The following is a 12,358-nucleotide window of genomic DNA, read 5'->3' as shown; positions in this document are numbered from 1 at the left end:
GCAAGCACCAGCAGCTGCCAGCCCTGAAAGGCTCCTGCCTCTCACGGCTCTGCCTTCTCCTGCCTGCCCTCCCGTGCAGCAGAAGGGGACGCATGGCTGCGTGGTGAACTAGCCTCATCCTATACTAATCATTTCAGCTGGATTGGCTCTCCAAAATGGCATGCAGTGCAGCTCCTTGAACCTTAGCACTAGCAGGGGAGAGAGCAGCAGTGTGTGTTACTCCAGTGGCAGGCCACTCAGGAGCTCATGGGAATGGTCACGGGTTACAGTACATCATCTTTTCATGCCAATACTAGCCTGAAGTTGGCCTAAAACTAAGGATACATTTTCTTGACATGCTTAGTCTCATGCTAGGCTGCCCCTGAGAGTTTCTTCCCCAAACCACATACTTCCACCACTTCCAGTGCATCAGACCACGCTTGCTGTTCTGACCGTGAACTAACCTCCCAAATACTGATTTTCAGTTAGTACTTACAGTGAGATTCCCTGTGTGACCACACGATCATTAGACCTGACTCAAAGAAGTTGGCACTAAACACAAGGTAGGGCTGGGAAGGTACCAGGACTCTGCTCTCAGCAGCCCACACTTTGGATTAAACGCATCACGAAACTTCTCCCGAAGGTGGAGCTATACCATCAACGTAAGAGGAAGACAAAGTTAAGTTCACAGTATAAATACTCCTCCTGCCTCACAACACCCCCCCTCCGTTTTTAAAATAATGGTATTTTTGACTATTTTAATCTAGAGAAATATTTTTTATTATTGATATTCCTCATTATTCTCCATAAAAAGCAAATAATGTTTTTCAGTGTTCTGATACTGTACATATTTACTCTGGGGTTAACCCTCAGACTTCAGCCAAGTTACTGCTAGTTTAGACAACAGGTTCATCTGAGTCTTGCAAAACCCTGCAACAGGCCCAGAATTTCAAGTGATATAAAACCCAGTACCAAACCCATATTTTCCAAATGATGAGCCAGATACTCAGCATGCCATAAATTTTGCATAGAGCTCGTGACATTTCAAATGCATGTATACAACTCAAGTTCACGTGATCTGCTTGCTATTTTCAGCTGCTGGCATGCAGGTTTTCAAGCCTTTATCCACAACAATGAAAGTTAAAATTCTCATATGGTTGTAAAATCTAGGAATTTAAAGGCAAAATGAAACATACAGCAGTTATTGAACTTTATATATAAAAATAAGGATGCTCAAAACTATTAATGCAGAAACCATAGTTCCTTTGGAACTAAAATGATTGATACTGGTTTGAGAAAGGAGCTGACCCACTCTTTTCCATGCCTGCATGACTTTTCTAACTCTGGTGCATACCTGCTCTGACCCTTGAGAGACAGGACTTGGTTGCTTTGGCAGTTTCTGCCAGGCAATTCAGACTTTTTTTTTTGTCTATCTTAACATTCATCCAGACATGCCTACAATTACACGTAAAGAAAATGCATTGTGGTACTGAAGGGGGGCAAAGAGGGGAGTAGGAAAGAAACGGACCAGGAAAGGGAAGGGACAGAGAGAACAGAAAGAGATTACGTGCCCTTCAACTGAAACAACCCAGGAGCAGAATTACCGTGGTCCTGCATGTTGGGCAAAGGGCGTTCAGCTCCCAAACGAAACCTATCTAAAGAATGTAAACAGGATTCCTGGTCAGACACCCTTGACACAGCATAACCAAGGGGAGACAAGGCTGGTCTCTGTGTATTACTCAGTGCACAAGTATGTTCCCACTAGACCTAAATTTGATAGCTCACTCAGCACCATAAGCAAGCAGAAGAGGACCTGCAAATCAGCAAGGGTCATTTGCTGTAATACATTAATAGAGCCTTTTTTACTTTAAAACCTGAACAGGCTCCGTGAGTGAGCCCAAGCACAAGCCCCTCTCCCCTTTCCATGCATAGGCCTCTACTTCAGATCGCTATCCACCAAGAATTCTCTCTCTCCCTGGCATGCCCTCCACTGGCTGCAACAGAGCTCAGAGGGTGTTAGAGAAATACAGGACATTAACCGAGGATACGCTTTCAATGTAGGAAATGCTGTAACCTGAAATGGGTAGTTTCTCTATTACTATTTTTTTTTTTTTACAGTCAGGTGTGATTATACAAAGGCCTTATCCACAAGCAGCTATACTCAGTATATTAAAAACCCATCTGCAATGAAGATTCAAAACAAATGGTCTTTTTCTTTTTTAAGAGGATAGAGGGGAGTATTGAGCTATTTTCTGTCTTTTGGGAGCATGATTTTTGTTTATCAGGATATGGTTATATATAGTTCAATTCTCCACAGTCCCCTTGAATATCAAAGATTGTTTTATTTATCAAAAAATTAAAAGGCTCAAGCAGTGTATTTTGTATTCAGATAATCCCCCCCGCCCAATTTAGTGTTTGTGAGATTGAGAGATCCCTAATAAATAGAATTATCTTGCACTTACATGGCTCATTCCATTGGAGGCTTGATAAATATTTTATTAAGCTCACATTTTGAGAAGCACTAGATACACTGAGAGAGATATTAAAACCATGTTAGCCATGCCTACTTACAAAAAACAGAATGAAAGGGAGTCACCTTTGCCCCATTTGTCCACTGCAGCTTCTTTTGCAAAGGAAAACAGTAAATACTGAGCAAAGACCAGCACCTCTTTATCAGATGTTTTAACTACATGAAAACACTGGGTAAGATGAGCAAGCAAGTCAACACTAAAGACAGGAGATCACATGCTAAACAAATGAGAAAAAGAACAAATAAAAACCACGAGCATCACTGAACTGCAAAAAAGCAAGTTGTCCAGTTCTGAGCTGTAAGGGAACAAAACCTGTACTAATGCAGATTTCCAGGAGGCTTCTCTCATACACTTTTAGTATAAAGTGTGTGTATAAATCAGTATTGATTTCAGAAAAGGTGAATGCCTGGTAATTGAATAGCCTTGTTCTGCTGCCTGGATCTCCTATACCATGAGATCTGTGAGGAAGATTGTACACCTATGTGCACATGCTGGAGGAAAGATATTGCAACCTTGGCTTGTCCGTTAGTTTTACAAAAGTGTTAAGAGATGGACTCAACATCTTGATCCTCAAGCATTATACAGAAGTTAGAAGAGCTCAAACACTCACACTCACTCCCTAGCTCTGCTGATCAGAATTACATTGCTGTCTTCCTGCTCTGTACCTTTCATATCTACATAACTGGAGTATATTTATGAAATACTTTGATATACCTTTGTGTTATACAAGGGAACATGCAACAAATCAAACTTCTTTTGTCACAAACCCATCTACTGCTGTTCCACCTCACTCCCCCCTGCCCAAGAGGAAACCGTGACTTAGGGGTCTGAAGGCTGTGATGCAGATCTGACTGAAGATGGAAATAAGGCACACTAATGGCAATATGTCTTTTTGTTCATCTGTCAACAAATGGAACAACAGTGCCCAGTCCAATCTTTGTACCGTTCTTACCACCAGCACCTGGACTGCTATTATGCCAGCTGAGAGCACTCAGAACAGTACAGTTTACAAAAGACACAAAATAATCAGAGGGCTCTGAATTATATTTCCTTAATCACTCACAAAGAGTGATTTTACGGGAAAAAGTGTCAAGAAACAAAGGTACAAGCGTTTGTTCTTTCTCTAAGGCCATGCTCAGTGATGCAAGGCTCCAATCTATCTTTAAATTTGCAATTACAGCTCAACTGAATTATGAAATCAGTTTGCCTAACCAGTTCACTCACTCCTTTTGGCAACAGAAACAAGCCATTTTCCATTAGTATCTCCCTGTCATAACATGCTAGCATAAGATGCCTCTATATGCGACTACAGCAACGATGCTGAGGATTCTTTAGCTTTATCATTCCAATAGACAATGTAATGATACAGGAGCTTTCTTCTTTAATGCCCTCGTGATTTTCAGCAAGTAGTTTCAGTCCTAAATATCTCGACGTATCAAGGAGTTAATTTTCTCAAAGCGGTGGCCATGCTCTTTCGCTTAGAATACTATTGCGCTATTAGAATAATGATCTAAATACTTACTTAAATTGTTAATGGTTTTTATTGATGAAAATAGGCTTATTTGTCCAGACTTGTTTACCTACCTTCTTTAAAAAAAAAAAATCTAGCTTCACAATGTCTTTTAGTAAAAGATCAAGTGAAGGATACAGGCAAAGTGGGGCATCTAGATAAATAATTGTGTTATGAACGATTTAATAGTTTGAGAACGCGTTCTGAAAAGTTGGGGACGGTGGTTTTTTTCATGTAGTTCTTTCCATATCAAGGTGTTTTAAAGACATTAATGAAGCATTAAAACGTCCCTTGACTGGAAGATTATTATCAATAATGCATCCTTTAAAAAGAAATAACGCTACCCAAGAGTTTAAGGTGAGTTGACGGCAAGGGGAAAAAAAAGCACAGAATCAAACTCCCCTGACTTATGTAGTGAACCAACTTTTAAAAATGCATTTAAAATAAATACGTTTATTCATTTTCCAAATTTCAGGAGAATAAATGCACTGATTTTGAAAAATAACCAAGTCTTCAGTATACCCCGTCAAACAGCAGCACATTTGTTGGGACATATTTTGTTTTCCAATTAATTTTTTTGATTCAGTTGAGTAATTTATTTACTCACCGATTGTGCTTTTTATAGGACTTTTTATCAACTGACTTAATCTTTATTATTTTAATCTCTTAATCTATGCAGAGATAAAATCTCAAGGTGACTATTTAAAATGACCACTACATGAACTGAACCACTGTGGAAGATGTAAAATTCACATAACCTATTCTCATGGGTCCTACAAGCCAGCTAGACATTACTGAGATATTTCAAAGTCAAAAGGAAAAATGTTTCCCCATACATCTTTTTAATTTGCATGTGCTTACAAAATTGCCCACAGTACAAGCTTTGTGACCTGCCTATGTACAACGTTAGCGGCTCTTCTTGCATAGTGCACAGAAGCAGTAAGGAGGAAACACCACCAGCAAGCAGAGTTTTCCTTCAGTAGATGATGGTAGAGGTCTGCACAGCTGAAGGCTCTTGGTATTAACAGTACTATCACCACTTCAAACAACTTTTCTAGAAACACCTTTTGCTTTTACAAACATCTACAATGGTCCTTAAATGCAAATGCTGCATAAGTCATACCTGCTATGGATTTGCTGTTGCATGAATGCACACAACAGAAGGAACTCAAGTAGCAAGCGCGTACGTATGAAGGAAGAGCTAGAAATGGCAAGACAGAAGCTAGAGACATGTTGCCAGCTATGTCACATGTTCACTGCAAAGTTTGACCCAGCTGCTGATGAAAAGGATTTCCTATCCTCATCTGACACCAAGGTGACACCATGGATCCAACTTACAGATTTCTAGAATTTTCAAATATTCATCCTTATTTACCAATAGGCAATGTTAAGCAATAGGCCAGATTAGTTAGTTGCACGAAAAAGAATAAAATTATTCTAAATACTACAGGTACTAGAAGTTTTAAGTGTAAATTTAAAACATGTATATTTTCTCTTCGAAAACAGTTAACAATACTAACATCCCAGCACTTGAGGACAGGTGCTGCAGTGAAACAAGCAGCAGAATTGGGAAGGAGAGAAGTTACCTACACCAACTTTACCGGCCCGCCTCAAAAGATGATGGGTTATATTCCACCCACTGGAATCTTGTCAGATAAACAAACCAGACAAATACTGCAAACATCGAGAAGGTGTTTTCTTCCCCCTCCCTTCCAGAAGTGCTCCTAGCATTTTGCCTTTTTTGTGGCTTCACTGCCTGAGCCAGAGCAGTCCCTACCAGGATGCGGGATCTAACAGGGCAGGAATGTTGATTGACAAGTCTCTAAATGGACTAGAGGAGCCAGGAGAGCTGGTCTGCCGTCAGTTTTTCCTGAACATAGTTAACTGTAGCAGAGGAATATTCCAACAGACTGAGCATGAAAGCAGACAAAGAATTTGCAGCTATGGGTGTCAGGGAAAAAAAAAAAAAAAAAAAAAATATATAGCTACTAAGACAGCATTGATGGACCATTCAACCAATAAGCTAACACTTGAGGCTCATCAAATGTCTTTGTTTGGAAAAGAAAGGTCTTTTTCACCATTAGCCTTATGCTGTATGTTATTTAATATTTAGCTGCTACAAAACCTGTAACACTTATATGGGCTACAACCAAAGAAATATGTATTCTAAATAAATGTGCCCTTCATAAGAATACTTCTCATTTTCAAAGTTCTTGAAGAATGAAATTTTCAGCTATAATTTCATACCAGTCCATATTAACCAGTCCAAAATATATTAAAAATGACACGTTTAGGATTGCTGAGCATTTACACGAGTCTGTAACAATAATATTGAAGAGCAAATGAATTAGTTCAAACATTTCGGGGCTTAAATGCTAACCGTTATGTAAATATACAAAGAATTCTATTTTGCTCTGAATTGCAAGCGACCAAAAAAACAGTTGCTGAATAATGAAAGAAATGGGCCTGTTTGTTTCCAGTCTGAGCAAGAAAAGATCAACACAAACACACAGCAATTACAACTTTTAGCATATCTTTCTGAATGGCTGGGGAGACATTATAAAGCATCATAACTGCAGCAATTCAGCAAGCTTTCTTGAAGGAAAGATGGGAGAAATGCTAATCTGCTTCTAGAAATCAGCTATGTGATGTGTGCCTCCCATTAAGTGGGGTTCCCTGAGCGATCCAGCACCATTTGATGATATTGCTCCATGTGTCCTGATGTTACGTGTCACAAGCAGCAGAAACAACCTTCTCTGTTCCCACCACGACCAAATACTTTTGGCGCCAGGGAGCCTTTTCATACTTCCCTTTAACCTGTTACTAAAATTTCAGCACGGCTCTAGTATGAACCCTGACAACCATCCTCAGCACAGCAGGAAGATATCATGCACTATTCTGAAAGGCGTGGCTTCTGTGTAACTTAAATATAGAAAGATTTTCTCCATCTTCCTCTTTTCAAGAATTTCAGAAGAGATGTATAGAAACCTTACAAACTGACCAACAGCAAACAGAGACAACAAAAGGTAGAAGTCCCTAGATTTAAAATAGCTCTAAGTTTTGAAAGTAGACCCATCAGGGTAAGAGTAGAGATATGTCGTCATGCAACCCACTGAGATTTTGCCTAGTATTTGCTCGTATCACATAAGGAAAATAATGGATGGTGTTTGATTAAAGCCACACCTCTGGCCTATTTTGAGGAATGGTTTAAGAAAACCAGTCAATTCTCTGTTGGTAGTTCCTGTACACTAGGAGCCAAGTTGGCTCCTTCAGAAGGCTGTGCCTGGGCCCTGGGCACTAGGGAAGCCCTCAAATTCAGCTCTGTGCCTGCCCAAGCCAGCTCCTGCTGCCCAGGAGTTCCATGGTGGACGGTGCATCAGAGTCACCTGAGCCATGAGTGCTCAGCAGATAAACAGATTATTACCACAGCCTCAAACAGGGCAGTTCTCAGGGGCTATCAGACCTTCTCTGAGCACAAAATCATTTTGTGTTTTTGTTTGTATGGACAAAGAATTAAAGAAAAATGTCTGTACCCTAAAGATCCAGCCTCCTTCAATGTACCCTGAAGTGTCTCCTGTGTCATGACAAACTAATTGCATGTGTTAAGGGAAGGCTATTACTTTGGCTTTTTCCACTGTACATCAAAAAAACTATGTTTGATTTTAAAGCACATACACTTACAAATACTGAGGGAATCAGCTAACAAAAAGACCACACAAGCTGTTCCAGTCTTCCACAGAAGTCTGGGGTTTTTTTAAGCGTAAATACACAGCCACCTCTTCAGTTTGCCCTTTCATCTATTCTGAAACACTTCTTAACACACACACTTCATTTTCTAACTAGCTGATCATATACAAGTTTTGGGGTTGTAGCTTTAAAGCGTTAAAAAAGATGAAGGTAAAACACAACCTTGATCCTGGAACAGAAGTCAGCAAGGATATTGTGAGTGTCTCACAATCACAGAGCTGGGAAGAAAGAAGCCTGTCCTGACCCTGTGTTGAAACCTGATCTAGTTAGAGAGGCACATGGATTACCATTTATAGCATTTCTCAGGGGCTGGGGTGAGGAGCAAGGAGGGTGGCACGCAGCTCTTGGTCTGGCTGCATGAGCCACTAGCTGCCAGCAAGGTTATAAAACATGCAGATGCTGGGCGCCAAGGAAGGATGGTTTTCCTCCCCCTGTTGCAGTGCACCTTCCGTGCCACTGCTGTGTTAACCACCCCAAAAGCACAGGTCTCTTCAGGAGAACAGCAGTACTGTTTGTTCACAGGCTGGGAAGAAAGGATAAAAGACTGGAGATTGGGGAAGAAAAGGCAGGCAGATTTTTGTCTGACCCTGCAAGTTAATCCCCCAAATTGGTGAAGATACATTGATATGGCCATACAAGGTACTGCTTTGCTCTCAAAACCAACGTGCACATAACAGTGTGCGGTCCAGTTCTCTATGGGTGAACTGGAAATTACTCTTTGTGGTACCACATTAATTTTGGCAGCTAATGACCTGTCTCAAAGAACAAGGTAAATGTCTCCAAGCTGGAAATTTATGACCCTGTGACAGAGAGGTGAGTCTCCTCCAAAAAGCTAGTCAGAGTCAGTTTCTGTCTCTTTCTCCAGCAAAGGTAACAGCAGAAGATGTTGGAACTATGAAAAAGCAAAGAACAGTCTCTATGCTAAGTTCTTCAACAACAACAACAAAAAAACCGCAGCCATTCCTCTCCAACAAAACTGCAAGTATTGCCACTTTCACAAAAAAAGCTTTCTGCTATATATTTTTGGTGTTCAGCCACTGTCTTGGTTAATTACGCTTTTTCATGAGTTGAAAACAAAAGCATCCCTATTCTCTTATTCAGGCCTGTATAAAACACAAGCACCATGAATTCACAAGCATGCCCAGGTAGGATACCTGGCATCCTTTGCTATCTGACAGAACAGAGCAGCTATACAAGCATGCCCCGGCCCACCAGAAAACCCTGAGCTTTCTTCCAGACAGGATCAAACAAAACTGAGAATGCTCCATGAATGCTCGGAATTCTGACCTTCCTTCCTTCCCCTCAGCCTTCATCGCTGAAGAAATATCCTAGCTGCCTATGTAAACCAGCACTATGTATAAATGAAGTTAGTGGTTTAGCTGACAGAGTACCCATTACATAGCAAAAAAATCTCTTCAATACTGTAAGAAATGTAATTCGATATTGTCTTATCTAATTAAAATAATACAAATTCTCTATGCACAGAAACCAACAGTTCTAGAAAAAGGAACTGAGCAGCATCCTCCATTTGTCTCCACTTGATCTAAAGGTCTGTTCTTACAGCTGGAAGGTTAAATTGTTCTGCAAGTCACTTCATTCTTCATCTTATGGGCTAGGATGGCCAAAAAGAACAGCAATTTGTGCCAGCCAAGAGCATATGTTTTTTCTGTACCAGACAGTTGTTCATAAGAAACTGGGATGAAATTCCAAAATTCCTATTTTCTTCAGGCCTCTAAAGGGCCATGAGATGCATTAAGTTTCACCACAGAGTGATGAAAGAGAAAGAGCCACCACAGACCAAGGCTGGATTATGACCAGCAATTCCACAGGGACAGATTCCTATTCCTGCTCCTTGACCTACGAACTAGCTTTGTTTGATTTATTGTGAAATCATCTCTTACAAAGGAAACATGGAGAGAAAAATCAGCTGGTTTAGGCATAAACTCTATTCTTTTTTTATATCCCCCAAAGCATCTGCATGGCCAGACTTGCAAATAAACACATATTTTCTGTTCTTTGCATTACAACACATTCTATGAAGTATAAACCTCTACTAATATCTAGGCAAATATGACAAAACATAATGATGGAGACTGCTGAAACGAAGAGAATGGAAAGAGAGAATCACAGAATCGTAGAGTATATCAAGTTGGAAGGGACCCATAAGGATCATCAGGTTCAACTCCCTGTTTCCTGCAGGACTACCTAAAACTAAACCATATGATTAAGAACGTTGTCCTGAAGCTCCCTGAACTCTGACAGGCTTGGTGACATGACCGCTTCCCTGGGGAGCCTGTTCCAGTGACTGACCACCCTCTCAGTGAAGAACCTTTTCCTGATGTCCAATTTGAATTTCCCCTGACACAGCTTCATTCCATTTCCTTGTGTCCTATCACTGGTCACCAGAGAGAGATCAACACCCTGCCCTCCGCTGCCTCTCGAGGAAGTTGTAGATAAAAGAAAATAAAAATAAAATAAAATAAGTTTTAAAATCTAGACCAATCCAGTACCCCATGCTTATTTTTTATCAGTTCCTTTGATTTAGATTGCTTGTGTCTACAACACAAAGAAATCTATGAACAGGGAAATGCTGCACTCTCTCAAGAAGCAATACGCACATGTCCCACGGCAAAAGTAGGCAGGGTACGCAGGGAGTTTTTTAACTTAGTTAATACAAATATAGAACTGAAACAGCAGGACTCTGGCCGCTAAACATGCTGTGGCCTGAACTGACAGAGAAAACTGCTCAGACAACAGGGAAAAATGGTTTGGGAACATTATTTCACAAAATAACATCTTTCTGTTTTTCCAATGTAATGCAGAAAACTTCAACCAGTTCTGAAGAGATGAACTTTGGAGCTCATCTCATGGATCCAGCTGGGATAACCAATCTTCAAAATACCTGTGTGCTGCTCACATTTCTGCACCTGTTTGTTGCATGCATGCATTGGTTTAGAGATGAAAAACAGGAAACACCAACATGAGAAACCATTGTCTTGCTCACCTCCTCTACACAAAGGACCATTGCTACGAATTTTCTGTAAGGATTCTTGCATGTGGAGAAGAACGTTAAGTGAAGGGAGGATACATGCTGCCTGCAACGCCAGAGAACAAAGCTCACTGAGAAGGGTAAAGCAGGGAAAGATGGCATCTGCTCATTCCATCCTTGCCTTTGTAGTTTCACTTAGTTATAAAAGCATTTGCAAGCACAGTTACAGTGGGGAAATCTGTAAATGAGACTTAGATCCCACTGCCTTTCAGTGAATTATAAGAGCCCTTCATCTTCACAAACAGATGCTTCTGAAAATTTTACCTTGCAAATATAAGTTTTTACATCTCCGTGCAAATCGATTAACCTGAGCACTTGCCAACCGTCCAAGTTCGAATCTCCAGGTAGTGCAGGTCTCAGGTCAGATACTGGATTAGAATCAAAACTGGCCTGTCGAAATTTTGGATTACTGTGCTCAGAGCACAAGTATGATGGCTGCCCGCTGTGACACCTTCAGGGCAGAGCTGGCAGGACTAGCACTGCTCTGCTTTCAGCTGAGACAGTGAGCCGGTGAGTCTCCAAGCTGAAGATTTCTTAGAAAGGTGAAAGGGAAAGTTTGGCTTTTGAGGTTTTTAAACACCAGCTCTTGCAGCAAATACTCTTCTCTTCAATGAGATTACAACGTCTCGTTCCTACCCTCTAAAAGGCAAGGATATTCATTAAGCAACAGGTAACCATAATGCACAACACATCCTGCCACACAATACACAATGCTCGTTTAGCAACAATGATCTCCACCTTCAGCTTACCTGTTTTATGCACTGCAGCCGGTCATTGGTCTGCTGTATGTGCCTGTCCATAGAATTCATTTTGATTGTCTCCACTTGGCTTCTACCTGAAAGCCATTAAAATCCCTCGATCTGCAAGACAAAAAGGACAGTAAAGATCACTGAGCACAGCCCATGCACTTCTACCACCTAAACAATCAAGCAGAGCCACTTGCAAGAAACCCCTGAGCACATTGCGAGATAAAATAGTAATAATCCCAATAACAATGATGGTCTGGCTTTTGCAAGGACAAGGGCATGGATTCTTCCTAATCTTCCTCCAAGAGAAAATACCTCCCATAAATATTACATGAATCAGATATGGCAGAGTATTATGTAGCCAAAAATAACACAAAATGTGTGTTATGAAGACTCCGGATTTCTGTATTGAAAATAAATAGGTATACTTTGGACTCTTCTCCGATCTTAAAACTAGCAGACCTATTTAATGAGCCCTTGAAATGGCCCAGATGACAGTTAGTGAAGGACTGGGATTCACAACTCATCCAAGACTTTCAGAATGACTAACATTTCCAGATGCACAACCCAGTGTATATGGAAGAGGCCTGATGTTCAGACCAAAGGGCTGTGCAGTTCCTGCCTTCTGGAAAAATTGGGCTCTTTAAGGTATCCATAGCTGAACAAACTACTTGTTACTTCTAGAAAAACATGTCCTGCATTCTTTAGGCCCATCTCTAACAAACTGTGTAACTTAAAGCAAATTAAAACTTCCCCATGACTTTAAAAGAATCTAGAAAATGGAAATGAAGGTTCA

At 40.6% G+C, this 12,358-nt stretch overlaps 1 long non-coding RNA gene across 1 annotated transcript in view; it reads right to left on the bottom strand.

Moving 5' to 3' along the window:
* Positions 1 to 11,679, bottom strand: part of LOC104084040 — a 30,251-nt gene extending 18,572 nt beyond the window's left edge. Inside the window, exon 1 of the long non-coding RNA XR_683606.1 lies at positions 11,566 to 11,679. This is a non-coding gene — a long non-coding RNA (uncharacterized LOC104084040). The remainder of the gene's footprint in view (positions 1 to 11,565) is intronic.
* Between the last annotated feature and the right edge of the window lie 679 nt (positions 11,680 to 12,358).

The sequence above is a fragment of the Fulmarus glacialis genome, unplaced genomic scaffold, assembly GCF_000690835.1.
Source record: "Fulmarus glacialis isolate BGI_N327 unplaced genomic scaffold, ASM69083v1 scaffold711, whole genome shotgun sequence".
Taxonomy (NCBI): domain Eukaryota; kingdom Metazoa; phylum Chordata; class Aves; order Procellariiformes; family Procellariidae; genus Fulmarus; species Fulmarus glacialis.
The sequence above is the reverse complement of the archived record's forward strand: the minus strand, read 5'-3'. Positions and strand labels throughout refer to the sequence as shown.